An 18,804-nucleotide genomic window follows, 5' to 3' on the forward strand; every position below is an offset into this window, starting at 1 on the left:
CAATCAGCAATCTGCCCAGGTAGACATGCAGTCAAAAGTACAAAAGAGGTTGTGAAGGTACAACTTTCTCCTGACCCATGCCCTGCCCCTTTCTAGATAAGGGCATGGGTAAATTGCACCCACTGTCACACATTGCACCAGCTAGCCTGCATTTTGGTCACTGTTCTTTCCTGTTTCCCTTGCTTCTCACTGCCTGCTTTCACTTGCTGGTCTGAACTGAGCATGCGCACACCTGGTCTTTTCAAAGCTTCCTGCATACTCTTTATTGGCTAATTGCCTGTCAGCTCTGTCTATTTAAGGCACCTGCTTCTCTACCAAGTTGCCAGATCTTCAGGTTTCCTGACCTGTTAGGACACTGTTCTCTCTGGCTCGTGTCTGCACATCAGTATCCTGTGTTACCTGTTCCACAATCAAGACCTGCGGTATTGTTGCAGGAACCTCGTGCCTCATAATCAGTCCTGTTCTCAGCTATTTGCTCTCTAAAGACCTCAACGCTTCGATTCACTGCGGTTCACCTGAACCTCTGCATTTATCTTCCAGCAGGCCTGCTCTACTCAACGGTTCTCTCTCACCTTGTTCTAATCCCCTTAGAGGGCCATGACCTGCGGCTAGAGAGCAGCTAAGCCCATATTCTCTTGTGGGGATCCCTGGTGAATATCTCTCTACCATACAGAAATGTGGGGGATCTGCACTTCCCAGGAAAAAATGGGAGGAAAAAATGGAGGAAAAATGGACAGCCAGGGGAACAAAGCAGAGGGGATGGTAGCAAGACACACCCCTGGGACCTTAAAGTAATATCTCTCTACCTTCTAAGACTCTGCACCTCTCTGGGTGTAAGTCTATCTAGAGCGGGGCTTCGAGGTCTATTCCAAACTCAGGCTCTGTGACATCCACAAAGGAGTCATCACTCTTAACACTTCCAGTCCTGGCAGACACACTTTGCAATGCCATGACAAGATGGCAATCTTCCAGGACAGGGAATGGCAGTGCAGAGAATGGAGGGCCTTTATTCACCATGCCTGCAACAATGCCAACCTTTTGGAAGGAATGACAGGTTAATCAATATCCTTTCACTATTCTCATTGCTGTTTATTGGATAGATATGTACTGCAACTACTTATGAACACTCAAGCTATCTCATTCACTGGGGCCAGTTCATTTGAGTCCAGCAGTCATGTCAGTAATTCTGGTGGACAATCCTGAGGGACAAAATGCCGCTCCCCATCCATTGTCATTCCACCTACCATTTTAAGGCAAGTTTTGTTTTTGTTTCCTTTTTATTTCCATTATTTGTATAGCAACCTAGCACAGTGTTCATATGATTTCATACCAGTCCATTAGCTAAATCTTGTCTACTGTGGCAGTGGCCCAAATCAGTGGCTGGTGCTGGTACTTGGAGCATATTTGCAGTACTGGAATAGAATCAGTGGCATGGCTCTAACTCCCATGCTTGCTGATTTGAATCCAGAAATGAAAGTGACTCCATGAATCCCTATAGACAGTATCCCTTTGTAACAGAATATTTTTCCAAAATGTCACCCAATGATAGAACCAACTCTGAGGACGTGGAAAAAACTTAGGACGTGTAAGCATATATCTTCCTCTGTTTCCTCGCTAATGTCAATCACACATAACATGAGGTTCTTTCCAGGCGTACATCCGCATGAATTCATAGCTTGGTGCACTGAACATCCACTCAGGATCAACCAGCTGGTTGACTCAACTGGGGTGAGCCACTTCTCGGCAATATGAGTCTCTCTCTCTCCCTCCCTTGGAATAGTGATCACACAGGCAAAAAAAGCCCACTTTCTCCGTACTCCATATAACCCTCCCCTCTTTGAAGACCTTTACATTAGGCCTCAATTTCCTAAGTAGAGTATTTAACGAATTCACCAGTTCATTCTTGAAAGCTCCCATCCCTCATTACACAAAAATACCCAGGCCTGGCGGAGAGATGTTATTACCCTTGATGCAGCGCAGTGGCTAAAGATCTCCAAGCAGTTACATAGTTGCTCTAATAGTCTCTCTGGAAGATCTCCTCAAACACTCACTTTAGGTATCCAAATTGTTATTTGGTGTGACTGCCCCGAAGATTGTCCCCTTCTGGTTGTGCTTTTTTCAGATGTCATCAGATATCCTAGTAAATGAGGTTCCAACAGATCTATGTTTCTGGCTACTTTTACATACTATAATTCCTATTTCAGCCAACAATAGATATCTTCTGAATGACTTAAACAATACATTGTCATTTTCAACTTTATCATTTCGATTTTTATCAGCACATTCATTTTACTGGCAAAAAATGTTTCTCTTGTTTTATTTGTATTATATACAACTGATAAAAAAAATAATCCAGTGTAAAACCCTATGTTTGCACGTGATCAAATTTATTAAATCCTTGCTAATATACTGACTATATAATTGTATAATGTGTACTTATTTATATTTTTTCAATCTCATCTGCTTTTTATATATTTATCACATCATGGTGTCCAGTGTTTATAACAAATCATATATATGCTATATACACAATATATATAGCAATACAGTTAAAAATATAACTGGTTGTAAAAAGACAACAAACATCTAGTCCCTGTTCAGGACACTACCTCACATCTTGCTCCTTCTGGCAAATAAGCAGCTAAATAGTTTACCACTTTTGCAGTAGTGACAAAATATAAGAACCACAGTCCTTGTATTGATGAAGTCTCAGTTTAATCATTCACTATAATTCCTCAGCTTGGTATCAGCTTTTGCAGAATATGGGATCCCACCTGTCTAAAATTTGACACTGGAGCAATTTTTGCTCTCTCTAATACAGAACTACTCTCTATATCTCCTCTCTGGAAAATTCCAATTCTAAGGAAACAAACATCTATTTCAGCGTTCCTGCTTCTTGCAGGATACACTACAGCTGCTCCACTGAGCTGCCACTCAAAGGATCTGTATGAGTACATGTGTTATACCAAGTGCTACAGACACACATCCATTGTGAGTAGAATGCCTCTCCATCTATTTAGTAGCTAAATAATCTTACTTTGATCCAGAAACACTACACCCAGAACACATCTGGTGTGTTCCTCTTACATATTGTTCTGTGTGGTGCCAACACGATAAAATATTGCTTCTTTATATCAATTGCAAAGAGTTATAGTGCAATTGCGAACAGGAGAATCATGAGTGAGCAACTGAAAGGGTTAAAGAGTAATGTGCTTTTTATGTGGCTATATGCCATGTATAAGCTATTGTTTCCGCTTGAATTATGTAACCATGCCTTTTATGCTGTGCTATGCAAATCATATATGTACATTTGTATTAATACCTTATTTGGTCACAGTCCAGGGAGCTACTAACCAACTAATGTCTATATAAGAATGTACTTTACAAAACCAAATTGGCCTCACCATTGGACCAGATTGAAGTGATTGGCATCCAGAAGACTTCTCCCTAAAGAACTCAGGTACTTAAATGATAGAGTGATCCCAGACTGTGATCACTGTTTGTAGCTCCAAAATTAAGTACCCTATTTGCTGGCGTATAAGACTACTTTTTTCCCCTGAAAAACATGCCTCCAAGTGGGGGGGGTCGTCTTATATACCGGGTCCAGTATCGCGCGGTATCCAGTGCGGCCGCGGCGGCTCATCAGCGTGGCTGCGGCGAGCATCAGCAGCGATACAGGAGTGCCAGCCTTTTTTGGCGTGACCGGCCCGTTCTGCTGACAGGGAGGGCAGACAGGGAGCAGGGACCAATCCAATCAGGCTTTGTATACAGCCAACAGCCAACCACAGTACTGCACCATTGTACAGTACAATACAGCATAGAAAATGTCCAGCAGTCAAACCCCTATCAACCCTATCATGGCACCAGCAAAAAGAAAGAAATATGATGCAAGTTTTAAACTTAAAGTTGTAAACCTTGCCATGGAACATAATAATTGTGCTGCTGCAAGACAATATGGAGTAACAGAAAAGATGGTTCGGGACTGGAAATCAAATGAAAAAGGATTAAAGATTATGCCAAGGGGTAAATGTGCACTTGCTCTCTCCCTCTATTTGTTATCTTCCTTCTATCATTGACTAGTGAATTACGTTTAATAAACTTGCACTGTTTTATGTTTACTGTACATGTTTGATAACATACAGCCTTGTGACAGTTTTCCTGCATGTCATAGGCATTCGAATATAAATTAACATGTTGAAATCAAATCTGATGTTCTTTTACGTTTTATTTGGTGTGTGGAAGGTGTGCGGAAGAGGGGGTAGTCTTATACGGCGAGTATATAACAAACTCTATATTTTGAGTGGAAATGTTGGGGGTCGTCTTATACGCCCAGTCGTCTTATACGCCGGCAAAATACGGTATATAAATATTGTGTTAAATATATGCGTGCAAGAAATGGTAGCTCAAGACAGTGAATGTGAAAGATTGATGAATGAATATCTTGCATTGAATGAACGGCTGACTTTACTTAGAATATGAATGAGAGATCAGGGAAAGCAGAATGGAGAATTACAGCAGCAATTCTCCAAGTATGTGGCTGAGTTTGTGAAAAAAAAAAAAAAAAGGGGGGCTAATAAAACTGCCAATCCTGTCCCTGTGAGGATGCTCATACAGATACAGGCTTGGGAGGATCTAACTCATTTAGATACAGAAACCTCACATTAGGAAGTTGAATATACAAAAGATATAGATAGCAGGGGAATTATTGCCTTTAATAACTAAGCAACAGAAAATAGAGTATAAAGAGGACAGCAGTGGATAAGTGGAAACTACAGTCCACAGCTAAATGGACTAAGGAAACCAGGTCATATACAGCAACACACTTTGCTGCTGCTTAGTCAGTAATGTCAGGATGGTACAATCAGCATGAGGTGTGGTTCCAGCAATCACACAAACAAAAATATTTTCAATCTCTGGCAACCCTGCTTCTAGCTGAACACTCAGTCACCTCACAAGTGACTGGTCAACTAAGTCATCTTTGGTCACCCTGCCCACAACACAATTAGCTATTTATACTTCCTTCCCAGCACTGACTAAACCCAAAAATCAACCACACCCATGTGTTTCACCTGTGTTCTGTGTTCAGAGAAGTGTGAAGAATTAACCCTGTCTGCAACATGTCTGCAGACTCCCAGAGAATGTATCAGTCTCTCCCTTAACAGTCTTTTGCAAACTGACCTTTTTTGCCACAACAGACAAAGGTGTAATGAAGAATTGTTAAGCTGGCTCTTAAGATTGTGAGAGGCTGGAACAGACTGCGTGATGTTAGTGTGGAAGTCAAATAATTGGATGAAGTAAACCAAATTAATTAATATTGTTTTACTGTGCGATTGGTACGCCACGTGTTGTGACGCAATCGCAGATTTATAACACACACATTTATATTCACACTTACACTGGTAAATAATACACATTTATTAAGGTTCCAATCCACATTTATTTATTAGTAAAATGTATTTTACAGTCTTTTTCATATAAAGTATAATGTGGGGAAAAAGCTGTTTCTGACATCTGAATTACAGAGTTTGGTATCAATCTGCTCACAATTTTATGAGAAAGTTTCTGGTGTTATTTGTGTAGCGTTCACACCTTTCGAACGCTAGTTATAAATAATATCACTATTTCATACCCCAAATAACCAGTACACAGGGGTCATAAAAACCAGTTTGTACAAAAGGCGGGAGCCTTAGGAAAGGACACCTGGCAGTTTGAAGAACAATGACCATAGGAATCCACCAATGACACATCGAGTACCTGAGAATGCAAGAACCTTTGACCTATAAATAAAGAGCTTACAACTGTAACTGTATATCTCTGTGGTGTAACTACTTTTACAACTGTATAGTGTATAAATTGTTGAGCTCTGGATTTTTGGACCCCAGAGCGTTCTCATAGAAGCTTTTGTCAGTGCTGGCAGGCGCATACTTATGCTTACCAAACTTTGTTTTTTAATATGCGATTAAAACCTATGTGCATTGGAACCACAGCGATCGCAGCGGACAATATTTATTGGTAGCGAAAAGATGAACATAACATTAGGCAACAGTGAAAGTGTGAGATTGGGCTCTTTATGATCCCCATTTCAGATTATACATGCAGAGCCTGATTCATCAAGACACGCCTACTGAGTGCAATGTGCATTTATTTTAAAAAGCAATGCATGCCTGAATTCAAGAAGGAGGGGATTTGAAGATACATGCGCTGATGAATTGGGGTATAGGTCTGCTCAGCTCTACTACACAGGACACTGCAGGATACTTCCACTACCTATGTGGAATGTAAATTTGCAAAATAAAGCACAATAATGAAAAAGAGTTAGAAAAAATTACTTTTTTTAAATATTTTGTCCATGAAATTAATTTTTTAGGATGTCCTTAATGTCTACTGAACATAAAATACATGTTTACTGTTGGTCCTGATTACAAACACATGCATGCATACAAGACTGCCATCATTAGTACTCAGGACTTAGACAGGAGCAATGCGGGTCCCAGGAGCCACAAGTACATTTTAACATCTGTGTTATGAAACCTAAGGACCAACGCCTCTATGCAATGGTGGCAAAATAATGACACCCAAATGTGAGCCCTCTAAAATGTACATATTTTTTGGACATAGGAGCAGAGGTCTCATTATTTCATACTTCACATTTCCTCACTTCACAACACATATGGGTAGCTGTAGAAGGCTCAGCACGTACACAGACATGGGCAGTCTATGTTCAGTGCCGACTCCAATTAGGGATAGCACCAATATTCCCAGCTGAAGTGTTGGTATCTGAATTAACTGATAACATAATTGGTATGGATATTTTGAGAGTGCAGTCCATAGACACACCATCAGGCACTTATGTTTTTGGCTGCTTTATAAGATGTTTCACAGTGAAAGCGGTAATTATAGGGAATTGAAAATGGTCCCCATTGTACATTCCTCCTTTAGCGCAACATGCAAACCTCAAACAAAATGGCATACAAGGAGGTTTAAAAGAAACTGGAGTAACTGTGCAAGCATTGCTACAAGCAGGAGTGTTCCCTGAAGCGGTCAGACCATTTAATGCTCCAATGTTATCTGTGACGAAACCAGATGGTTCTTATAGACTCACTATTGATTACACAGTTCTCAGCAAGGTAGCTCATCCTCTTCTGGCTGCTGATATGATCACCAGATATGATCACAATAGTGTAGAAGATCACTGAATGAGCAGGAGGATGGCATGCAGAATTTGGTCTTGCCAATGCTTTTTTTCTCAATTCCTATTGACGCTGAGTCCCAAAACTAATTTGTTTTACTTGAGATTAAATGCAATACACTCCCACCATTTTACCCCAGTGCTATCTTCGTAGCCCTACAAAATGTCATGGACTGATTGCACGTGACCTTGCTATGATCACATCACAGGTTACTTGTTAAGTTTACTATTACTAGTTAAAAACCCGTCAAAATGATGGAAAAAAAATAAGAGTAAGATCATGTTGGACTCTTTTGTGCCCAATTTGACTTTACCATTGTGACAGCATTGATCAAATAGTTTGTCAGATGGCTGCTCAGCTGCAAAATGCTTAGCATGGCATAATTCACAGATACTGTTCATGGGACCACAGTTATGAGCATTAATATTTGATTCATCAAAGTTACCAACATCAAGAATGAAGTGGCATCTTGTTTTGCTGACTTTGTAGGCGTTGACGGGATATTACCTCTGTCTTGTTTGCTCTTTGTTTGTTATATCTGTGACAGGAAATTTGCTGAGGAGTCAGATTTGCATGGCGATGACGATCACATTCGCGCTCGTTGGTCATCAGTCGTAGTTTGTCATCGGTCTTTATCCCGCTCTGTGCAGTTACTCCCACAGCAGACATTTGCCTTTTAGGTGGCATCACAGTTACACTTTGTTGCTTACTTTAATTAGTAAAGTTCAAGCCTCTCAATACTATGAAAGGAGCATTCTTGGAACAATGGGCTACTGAAGTGCGATTGTCCCACATTTTGGACTTATTTTCAGGTCCACTTACAATGTGACTCAGGTCCAATATACCCAGATTAGCCTCTCTTTCTAGACAATACTGTCACTAAACGGAATATCATGGGTCATCACCGACTCCAAGAGATAGAAAGACTCCTATTGGATTTTAGGCTAAACAGTTCTCTCCAGCTGGAATAAGATCCTCACCTCTAGAGAAGCAGCTCCTGGCTGCATACACAGTCCTACAGCATGTGGAGTTGATCATAAAGCAGCAGCCAATTACCATAAGAACTGATTTACCTATTGCTGGATGAATCATACAAGACGGATTTGAATCCAGAACAGCAGTTGCCCAGAAACCCCTCTTACAGAAATGGAAGAGTTACCTGTCAGAGGTGGATTATCATCACAAGAACCCTCTACAATCAACACACAACTGGCTGGTATGGTTACATGTGAAGCTGAACAGCAGGAGTTAAACCCTTTGCAGATTGTAGGTGGACTTGTTACAGTAAACAAGCCCTTCTCATCTTTGATTGAAGAACCGGGGTGTTTGGTAGGGTTTACTGATGGTTCAGCTTCCCAAGAATGACAGATGTACTTCATAGAGCCCTTACCTACAGGAAAAGGCAAAGTACGGTATTGCTAAACAGCAGTAGATACCTACTCCAAAGTACTGCTGGTGTTACCCACTGCCCATGCCAATCAAGATGCCACTCTAAAGATGGTGGAGGATATTTGCACACATTACGGCACACCTTTTGAAATTCAAACAGACAAAGCATACCATTTTATTGGTGCCAGAATCAGACAGTGGCCCAAGACAAACATGTATACTGGGTGTACCACATTCCCTATTATCCTCAAGCAGCAGGGTTAATAGAAAGAATGAATGGCGTGTTAAAAGCCATTCATGTAATCACATTACCTAGCAAACATCAAATTAAGGCAGATAACCACAGTTTTCCAGTGTTTGTTAGAGAAAGTGTAGTATTGTGTGAAAGACAAATCTATGAGCCAGGGGCAGATTAAGCAGAACAAGTAAGAGAACCTACTAGCATTCTAGAGTGTAAACATGGAGAGGTAATGTATTTAATTCCCATCAGCAGTATCAGTGTCAATGCTCTGATGTACAGATAGACTTCAGTGAGATTAATTAGAAGAATACTTTGTACAATTCTGTTTCCATGATTACCATGTATTATAAAACAAAGATGTTGTGGAAACCATGGTCATCATCTCAGACACCACTTACATTATTACGCAACAAAATTATGGGACACCTGATGCAAAAGTCTGGATGTTGCCTGCTGGCACCCAGACAGAATGAAATAAGGGGGAAGTTGTGACTGCAGCAGCTAGGAAAAACTTATTATGTTTTGATTGATGGTGAAACTAACCCTGTTTATCTTTCTGCTTCAAAGTTGTACCCCAAAGAAGGTTAAAACACAGAGCGGAAACATGAAACTATACAGAGCCTTGTTAGGTCCTAAGACAGACCTGGGGGTAAATGTATCAAGCTGAGAGTTTTCCAGCGGGTTTGAAAACTGGAGATGTTGCCTGTGGCAACCAATCAGATTCTAGCTATCATTTTGTAGAATGCACTAAATAAATGATAGCTAGAATCTGATTTGTTTTTCAAACCCGCTGGAAAACTCTCAGAAAACTCTCAGGGAAACTTCTCTTTACAAGGCAGCGCCGCTTTAAATTTTAGCTGTCATCTCGCCGAACTCCCGTGAGTTGAAGAAACCGGAGTATGATACATTTACCCCCTGGACTTGTGGCTTTGTATTTTCTGTTCAACTCTGATCTTCATACCTACATTCAACTTTATTTCTGAGTGGGTTACACCCTCTACTTCCCAAAATGATACTATTGTTCTAACAAGAGAACTGAGACAATTAGATATTGAGTGAGATAATCTATTTATCCGCATGCATCATCGGCTGAATGCAGACAACAACCTGACCAATTGCTACATCTGCACACATTATATTATACCGGTAGTATTTGTAATCTGGATTATGATTACATTTATAGTTTGTATTCTTGAAAAATGTTGTAACAAAACCGCAGACGTGTTGCCATTTAGAACTGTGGGATCATATGATGATTACACCTCATATTATCATAATGGTAAATAGTCCAAATAAAAATCAAGAGTGAACTGTAAGGGTTAAACAGAAATGTGCTTTTTATGTGGCTATATACCTTCAATGCTATGTATACTATAAGCTATTTTATCTGCTTCAATGATGTAAACATCATCAACATTTATTTATATAGCGCCAGCAAATTTCATAGCGCTTTTCAATCGGGAACAAACATTAATAAAACAATACTGGCCAATACATACAGACAGAGAGGTAAGAGAACCCTGCTCGTAAGCTTACAATCTATGGGACAATGGGAGTTTGAAACACAAGGGCATGTGCTACATCATATTGCACACTGCACCGGCTAGAATGCAAAGGTAAAAGTATTGAGAGGGCTGTGTGTGTAGCAATGTTGGTCAGAGGGTTGTTGTCTTGTGTTAGTTGTGTAGAGGATGATAATAGGGTAACCTAGGGAGATAAAGATGATGGTTGAGGAATATCATAAGCTTGTCTGAAGAGGTGGGTTTTCAGAGAACACTTGAAGGTTTGAAGACTAAAGGAAAGTCTTACTGTGCGAGGGAGGAAATTCCACAAAGTGGGTGCAGCCCGAAAAAAGTCCTGTAACCGAGAATGGGAGGATGTGATGAGAGTGGAAGAGACGTAGATCTTGTGCAGAACAGAGGTGTCAAGTAGGGAGATATTTTGAGACAAGTGAGGAAATGTATGTCGGTGAAATTTTGTTGACGGCCTTGTATATTAGTAGACCATGACTTGTAAACATGACTTGTCTGCTGTGCTAAGCGAATTATATGTGTAGATTTGTATTATTACTTTATATGGTCACAGTCCAGAGAACCACTGACCAAATAACTTCTATATAAGAATGAACTTTACAAGACCGAAGCAGTATCACACTGAGACCAGACTGAATTGATTGCTGTCCAGAAGAATTCTCCCTAAATAATTCAGGTGTCGAAATAACAGAGGGGCTCACTAACTGTGATCACTGTTTGTATCTCTAAAGCTAAGTGTATTTATATTAATCATTTAATTGTTTGTTTTTATTGCTAGTAGCTTCTTATAGTCACTCAATAAATATCTGGTTTTAGTTGAACATAAGTTTCACCAGGAACAACAACCTTGTCGGGTTCCTTGCCATAGCAAACAGAGGGCAGACATCAACCCCTCTCTGTTTACATCCTGGCTACTAGATACTGATAGAGCATCTGAACCCACTTGACGAAATTGGGTCCAAAGCCAAACTTCCTCATGACTCGCCATAGAAAGGTCCATACAGTCATATGTGAATTTTCTGAACCTGTTCCACCTGATATAAACAGCAGTTTTTGGATGCTTTTAAATAACATGACACAAATTAAATTTTATTCACAACTAAAAATTACAGATGTATCATACAGATGGAGAAAACATCTTTATAATTGGCTCAAATCAAATGTTGGTCAACATGAGTACATCCATCAGAAACTTAGATAAATGGAAAGGCTACTGTTACATTCCAGAAGAGTTACCCTTTGGAGAAAGTGTAAGACATCATTCCATCAAACTTTTTGCATGTAATAAATGGTTTGAAGGTAATAGTTGGCTAGAACTATGAAAACAGTACATTCAAGACTCTCTCAATGGCACTGAAGGTTGATTGTTGCTTGCAAAAGACTGAGCATGACCAAGCAATAATGGAGGGTTGCACTGCTCTAGTGGAAAATGCACACAACTTCAGAAAGATCTATGAGATTGATTGTATACACCTTTTTTCTCAGGAATGTGAAGCTCAAAATCCTCAAACACTGCATTCCACTAAGCCTCAAAAGCATGTTGCTACTCTATAAAATGTTTTCAACTTGAGACTCAAAATTGGATCAATTATTAGACTTCCTTAGACATGATATTAGGGTACACTTACAATATTACCACCTCCCAGAAGGTAAACCCCAAGTTGACAAGATCAGCAAAGTTTTAATGGCTCTTGAGATGCTGAATTCAACGGCAAGAATTTGAAAGAGATTAACATTGATCCAAATGGTAGTTTTGACATCTCATATACAATATATGGATTTAATTTTTACCTTTTAAAGTAATATATATATATATATATATATATGTTTTTCTTTAGAACCAGTTCTCAGTTCAAGTCATTAGCAATCCCATGAACTAGGGAGACAAGCGGAGATGTCACAAGGGAGATGATGTAAGAATGCAGGATAAAAACAACCAAGATTTCCTCGTTTTCTTTGTATTTCTCAGATTTGTCAGTAATGGACAGTTCTGCTATCTTTAAGGTCTGGCAGTAGTGAAGAAGAAAAAACTGAGAGGAGGTCAAAGCTATGAGCTAGGTTTCTGTGTGTGTGTGCATGTGTGTGTGTGTGTGTGTGTGTGTGTGTGTGTGTGTTTGTTTGTTTATGGATGTCCTGAAATGGCCAGAAAACATAAAACTGTCCCCACAAGGCAGTGAAATGACAATCTTTTGTTTTAGGGCAGATTGAAATTCTGATGTGATAACTGTGATTTCAAACAGCTCCTATACATAGCTGTTTTGACTGTTGTGTTGATAGGGTATTAGGAAAGGGATGGTCCTCACTATACAATAACAAGTGTGTGTGTATGTGTGTAAATATATAAACACACCCTAAATCAGACATTTCTAACTCACTGTCACCTTTTCTATTTTATAAAATATATCTAAGTGGAATTCACTCCCTCGTACAATAAAACTTTCCTCTAGTCTTCAAACCTTCAAGTGTTCTCTGTAAACCCAACTCTTCAGACAAGCTTATGATATTCCTCAACCAGCATCTTAATCTCCCTAGGTTACCCTATTTACACCCTCTACACAGCTAACACAAGACAACAACCGTCTGACCAACATAGTTGAGTGACCGAGCATACAGCCGACTAAATACTTTTTATCTTTGCATTCTAGCTGAAAAATATGCAATATGATGTAGAACTTACCATTGTGTATCAAACTCCCATTGTCCCATATATTATAAGATTGTGAGCAGGGCCCTCTTACCTCTATGTCTGTATGTATTGCCCAGTATTGTTTTATTTCTGTTTGTTCCCAATTGTAAAGTGCTACAGAATTTGCCGGCGATATATAAATAATTGTTAATGATGATGATGATGAGATGTAGGTCAAAATTAAATCTTATACTGAATTACTTATGTAAATCCCATGTTTAGTAAAATAACACAATACTTAAATTAATACTTGCGAACCAGACTACTTCAAACTAGCTTACTTTCTAAATCAGAGACCAAAAGCAGAATTGAATACAATTTATATTTATTCTGGGATAACATATTAATAAAATACAATTAAACAATATAACATGACCTACATATAAAGATATAATATACAATATAAAATGACATAGAGTAAATGTTAAGAGGACATAAGTAAAATAAAATGGCATTAAAACAAAAAGCACTATAAACTATACAGTGTATGCACCACTTCAACCAAAAGAATATTAAGTTTAACTTGATCATTACTATGGGGAAAGGATCCATGCCATAAACAATCCTTAATAAATTTTGTAAAAAATTGAGATACTCTCAAAGAGACAGTTCTTATTACCAACCAGGAAGGTGTCTTACATCAATCAGGGTATAAAAATATATTAGCCTTCACTTTACAGTAAGGAATGGTTACTACTAAAAAATCACCAAATGACCTTGCACTCAGCTTTCTTACACTGTCCTCTCTTGGTTCACCTCTATATCACTAACTGCACCTTCTCTTATTCTACCTCAAGTTCTTCCGCCCCATCTTCTCCACTTCCCATAAGAGTCCCATAGGGCTCCATCCTTAGCCCTCTGCTCTTCTGTCTGCACACTTCCTCACCAGGTGAACTTACCAGATTCTACAACCTTCAGTATCACCTCTATGCCAATGACACCCAAATCTAACCCTCCTCACTAATGTCTCCCACTGCCTCTCTGCCATCTCCTCCTGGATGTCCCAACAGTTCCTTAAACTTAACATGGCCAAATCTTATAGTCTTCCCTCCTTCTAAAGCCCCCACCTATCCCCTCTCATCCTCTCCATCACAATTGGTAATACCAAAATCTCGTCCATTCCCTAAGTTCGCTGTCTAGGTATCATCCTTGACTCCTTCCTTTCCTTCACCCCCTAGATCCAATCCCTCACTCAATGCTGCCGCTTTCATCTCCACAATATAGCTCGTATTCGACCCTTCCTCTCCAGTGATGCCACCAAAACTCTCATCCATTCTCTGATCATTTCCCACCTCGACAACTGCAGCCTCCTCATAATTGGCTTTCCCTACTACTGTCACACTCCTATTCAGTCCATACTCAATGCTGCAGTGAGACTAATCTTCCTCTCTCGCCGTTCTACTTTTGTCTCCCCTCTCTGTCAAGTTCTCCACTAGCTACTCCTCTACTATAGAATCCTCTTCAAGCTCCTCTCTCTCATCTTCAGGACCCTCTCTAACTCCAAAGCTTGTTTCCTCTCCAAACTCATCTCCATTCATACTCTCTCTCACCCTCTTCGATCAGCCAACGACCGCTGCCTAACCTCTTATCTGGTTAACATTTCTCATTCCCGCATTCAAGATTTATCCCATGCTGCCCCCTTCTGTGGAACGATCAGGTTTTCCCCTAGTCTGCAAACCTTCAAACGATCTGTCAAAATACACCTACTCAGGATCAACTACCCTTCCTTCGTCTAACCTCTCCCCTCCCCTCCTCATCCCCCTTTCTTTATCCTTCCTTATTTATCATTTTATACCACACCCTTTTTATTCCTCCCCTCCTCATTTCACCAGCCTTTTTCTGCTCTCCCTTCAGATTTCTAGTCCCCTCACCACAACTCCCTCTGGTGTTTCCTGGTAGTCTGCCCCCTACCATAGATTGTACGCTCCCGCAAGCAGGATTCCTTGTGTCTTCCTCCAGTCACCTACTGTTGCTTCCGGCATCCCAGCTTCATTCCTCAACCATGGGATCCTGCCTTGGTCACCTCCTCTCCCTTCCCTTCCTCTCCATTACTGGCTCTGGTCCTGCTAGTCCTATAATAGGTACTATCATACCTACCAAGTATATTTTGGTGAGACAGTACAGATTTTTGTGGCTAAAAGGGGGTAGAGCCTTATCACTATGACTGGAGCCTCATGATTTACAGACATTGTTTGGGTGGATGGGACATGTTGCTTAAAATTACCCAATTTCCTATCAGGAAGGTTGAAAGATATGTACTATGAACATTTTCAGAACAGCTGTGGGCCACAGAAACAATAACTATTGTTGGTGAGTTTTTAGCCCATAGTTACCAGTTTTACATCTATATATATGAAAGGCTAACGCTGCTCCTCAGATTTATAAATGCACACACAAAACACACAAATGTTGCCAAATATATATATATATATATATATATATATATACTAGTTAAAGGTCTGTCAAAATGACGGGGGGGGGAAAAATAAAATAAAAGAGTACGATCATGTTGGACCCTTTTGCACCCAATTTGACTTTACCCTTGTGTCAGCATTGATTGAATAGTTTGTCAGATGGCTCAGCAGCAAAATGCTTATTGTGGCAAAATTCACAAATACTGTTCATGGGACCACAGTTAAGAGCATTGATATTTGTTTCATCAAAGTTACGCACATCAAGAATGGCGTGGCATCTTGTTTGCTGAGGAGTCAGTTTTGCATGGTCATGATGATCACGTTCAATTTCTCTTTGGTCATCATTCATAGTTCGTCGTTGGGCTTTATCCCGCTCTGTCCTTCGTCTTTTTGCTGCTTCTTGCTGTGACGTTACCCCCACAGCAGACATTTGCTTTTTAGGTGGCATTGCAGTTACAGTTTGATGCTTAAATTAATTAGTATATTCCTATTAATTTAACACTAAGTGCAAATAAAATGAATGGCTAGAAAATCGAGTCAATTTGGATTAGCAAAGGCTGTTATGAATGGTAACTGCCACACAAAAACCTAAGTAAACCAATCTAAATAAGCCCAAGAAATTAGAAAAACCTAGTCAGTAGGAAAGTACATAAAAGAGTCAATTGCAAACACTTTACCAATTTTGTTTGTGTGTTTTGTGTGTGTATTTATAAAGGTGAGGATCAGCGCTACATATATATGTGTGCTGGTAAGCTGTTACAACAATATTTAATTGGTACTGGAAAGAAAAATCTGAAGCTAATCTGCTTAATTATATATGGCTAAATAAAAAACAACTGAGGACAGAAAACTATACCGGCCTATAGATCACTTGCATAGTGAAGCAGCAACACAAGGTTTGATTCCCAGTATATCTGTCATCTTTTTTCGCCTTAATTCCAAGGAAGCCCAAGAAAAATGCCACAAAATGACAGAGATGCAATGGCCATTGTTCGCAACTACGGAAAGCCAGATTATTTTATCACAAGGACATGTAATCCAAAATGCCCCGAAATAACGCATAACTTGGCATATATTTAACCTGATCCTGCTTTTAGTCACGGTCAACTTTATGTGGCAATATCCACAGTATGCCAATATGTCGATGTGAAAATCAAAATTATTTGGTAAAAGACTCTGAGAAGATTTACAAAAAAAATGTGGTATAAAAAGAAATATTTGTGAGATTGGAATTATGTTAAATTCTTTTTTTTGAGCCGGAAGCTGATTTCACATTCGTGCAATAAATGATGCGCGGAATTTATCCGTTACCAAGAAAAGGTCCAACATGATCTGACCCTTTTCCGTCATTTTGACGGGCTTTTAACTAGTCTCAGTTATAAAAGCTCACATTGGAATAAGTAGCGGAGAGCTGAACAGACTAAGAAAATATTGTTCCTCCACATGGAAAAAGAAATTTGAATCACTATAGAAGGTACATTCTCCACAGGTGTTGAACTATATTTACTATTATATAATGGTGGATATATAATAGAGCAAATGAAACATTACAGAAAACTGGAAGTTTATCAAAATATATATAATAATAAATAAATGCAGAGGTGACAAAGGGTTTTGTGCAGGTAATAGGGGAGAGAGTGGTTGGATGGTACTAATTAATCTCATTGCTATGTGTGGGTGGCTGTGCTCCACCCTGTCTTCTCCTCAGAGCACACCTCCTGATGGCAAAGAGGCCATCCAGATGCAAATATGCCATAATACTCTATATTGCCCCTACAAATAAAAAGTAACCAACGAAGCTACAAGAGAAGAAATTAGAAGTATATGAGAAAAAGCAGAGCATTCCATTTCAAGTTACAAGGGACTTAGACAAGGTACAGATCACTGTATAATAAGAAATGCAACAAAATATGTAGTTTAAAACTGAAGAACTAATTTCTAAATATAGCAAAAATAAAGCAGCTGCTAAAAAAAAAATGTAAATTCCCCTATTGTAGAGATTAGTGAAAATTTTTAAACGGAATTTTCCCCTCATTCCACATTTCAGCAAAGAAATGAGCACGTTCTCCTTGTGAAATTTGGCCTTAAGTGTACCATTTTAGGCACATGTCTCTAAGAACGACACATAAAATCTAGATGAAGTTTAGACACAAGGTTAATTAAGAGTTTTAAAATGCATGAAATCACAACAAAGACAAAACTATTCTGTTATTTAGAAGGTGCTTTTTTCATTAATCACAGCACCATTTTTAGGTTTTTTTTCTTAAATATAAAAAGTCAAAATGATATAAGAACATGTCAATTAACTAAAAAATAAATAACATGCATTACAGTTAAAAACATCTATTGTGTGAATGTGCCTTTGGATAACACACAAACATACAAAAGTATTCAAAGTCAATATATAGTTTAATCATAGAAATTTACAATACTAATACAGAGGACAAGGGAACATTAACTGTAGCTGATGCTACACAATCAGCAAATTGAGAGTATTATAGTGACCATTTTACAATACAGGCCACATTGGTTACCACTATACAGAGCAATCTTAGTGCATATCCCTTTGGTAACCATTATAGAGCACTCAGCCTATTCTGGGTACCAATTTAATGAAGACTCCCATACCAACCAAGAGCACTTAACTTAATACTTAAATTAACTTAGACAGGAGCTAGTTCGGTACTACAGTTTATAGAGGTGAGAAGCTAAGTTGATACAATATTCAATATGAAATGACAGTGACACACCTGCAGACACTGACAGCCTGAAAGATACCCTTCGCACCACCTCCTATTACCTTTTTTTGGTTTGCCTGGTTCCAATCTGCCACTGTATTTGGGAGCTGAACTTGGTATTAATGAAGTGCGGGCAAAGCTCTGCAAGTCTTTATGTCGGGAAAAGGTAAGTTAAGTACCTATAGGGCTTAGTGCATTCTGATATCACAGAGACATGAACTTACTTAGAGGGATTTAATATGGAAAAGGAATCCCTGATGCTTAAAACAATTAACAAAAATGTTATACAAAGGTACTTGACAATAGTTTCTTGCAAAAAAAAAGAAGTAAACAGAAAAAAATGGTATGAAATTTGATCCCAAAAGTGAACAAATCTGTTATATTTACATGACATTTTAGAAATACTTCAGATGCCCACAATCTCATTTCCAGTCTGATGTCACCATCAAGATTGTGTAGATCCAGATTAGTTTTACAATCCTTTTCAAAAAACATTTCTACTTAGGGATTCTTCATACTGGCCTAACTTCTTACCAGCATGTCCTACAAAGATGATATTACCTCCACATGAATTTCCCCTCATTTACATATAAAGCATGAATATTGTATGTTTC

General features: G+C 39.0%; 1 protein-coding gene and 1 long non-coding RNA gene across 2 annotated transcripts in view; one reads left to right on the top strand and one right to left on the bottom strand.

Annotated features, from left to right (window-relative positions):
* The window catches only part of LOC142107330 (excitatory amino acid transporter 2-like), a 152,507-nt gene that overhangs the window by 65,448 nt on the left and 68,255 nt on the right, over positions 1–18,804 (bottom strand). The gene's annotated exons all lie outside the window — the stretch shown is intronic.
* Positions 3,353–18,804, top strand: part of LOC142107333 (uncharacterized) — a 138,896-nt gene continuing 123,444 nt past the window's right edge. Inside the window, exon 1 of the long non-coding RNA XR_012679944.1 lies at positions 3,353–3,460. This is a non-coding gene — a long non-coding RNA (uncharacterized LOC142107333). The remainder of the gene's footprint in view (positions 3,461–18,804) is intronic.

Source organism: Mixophyes fleayi, chromosome 11 (assembly GCF_038048845.1).
Source record: "Mixophyes fleayi isolate aMixFle1 chromosome 11, aMixFle1.hap1, whole genome shotgun sequence".
Taxonomy (NCBI): Eukaryota; Metazoa; Chordata; class Amphibia; order Anura; family Limnodynastidae; genus Mixophyes; species Mixophyes fleayi.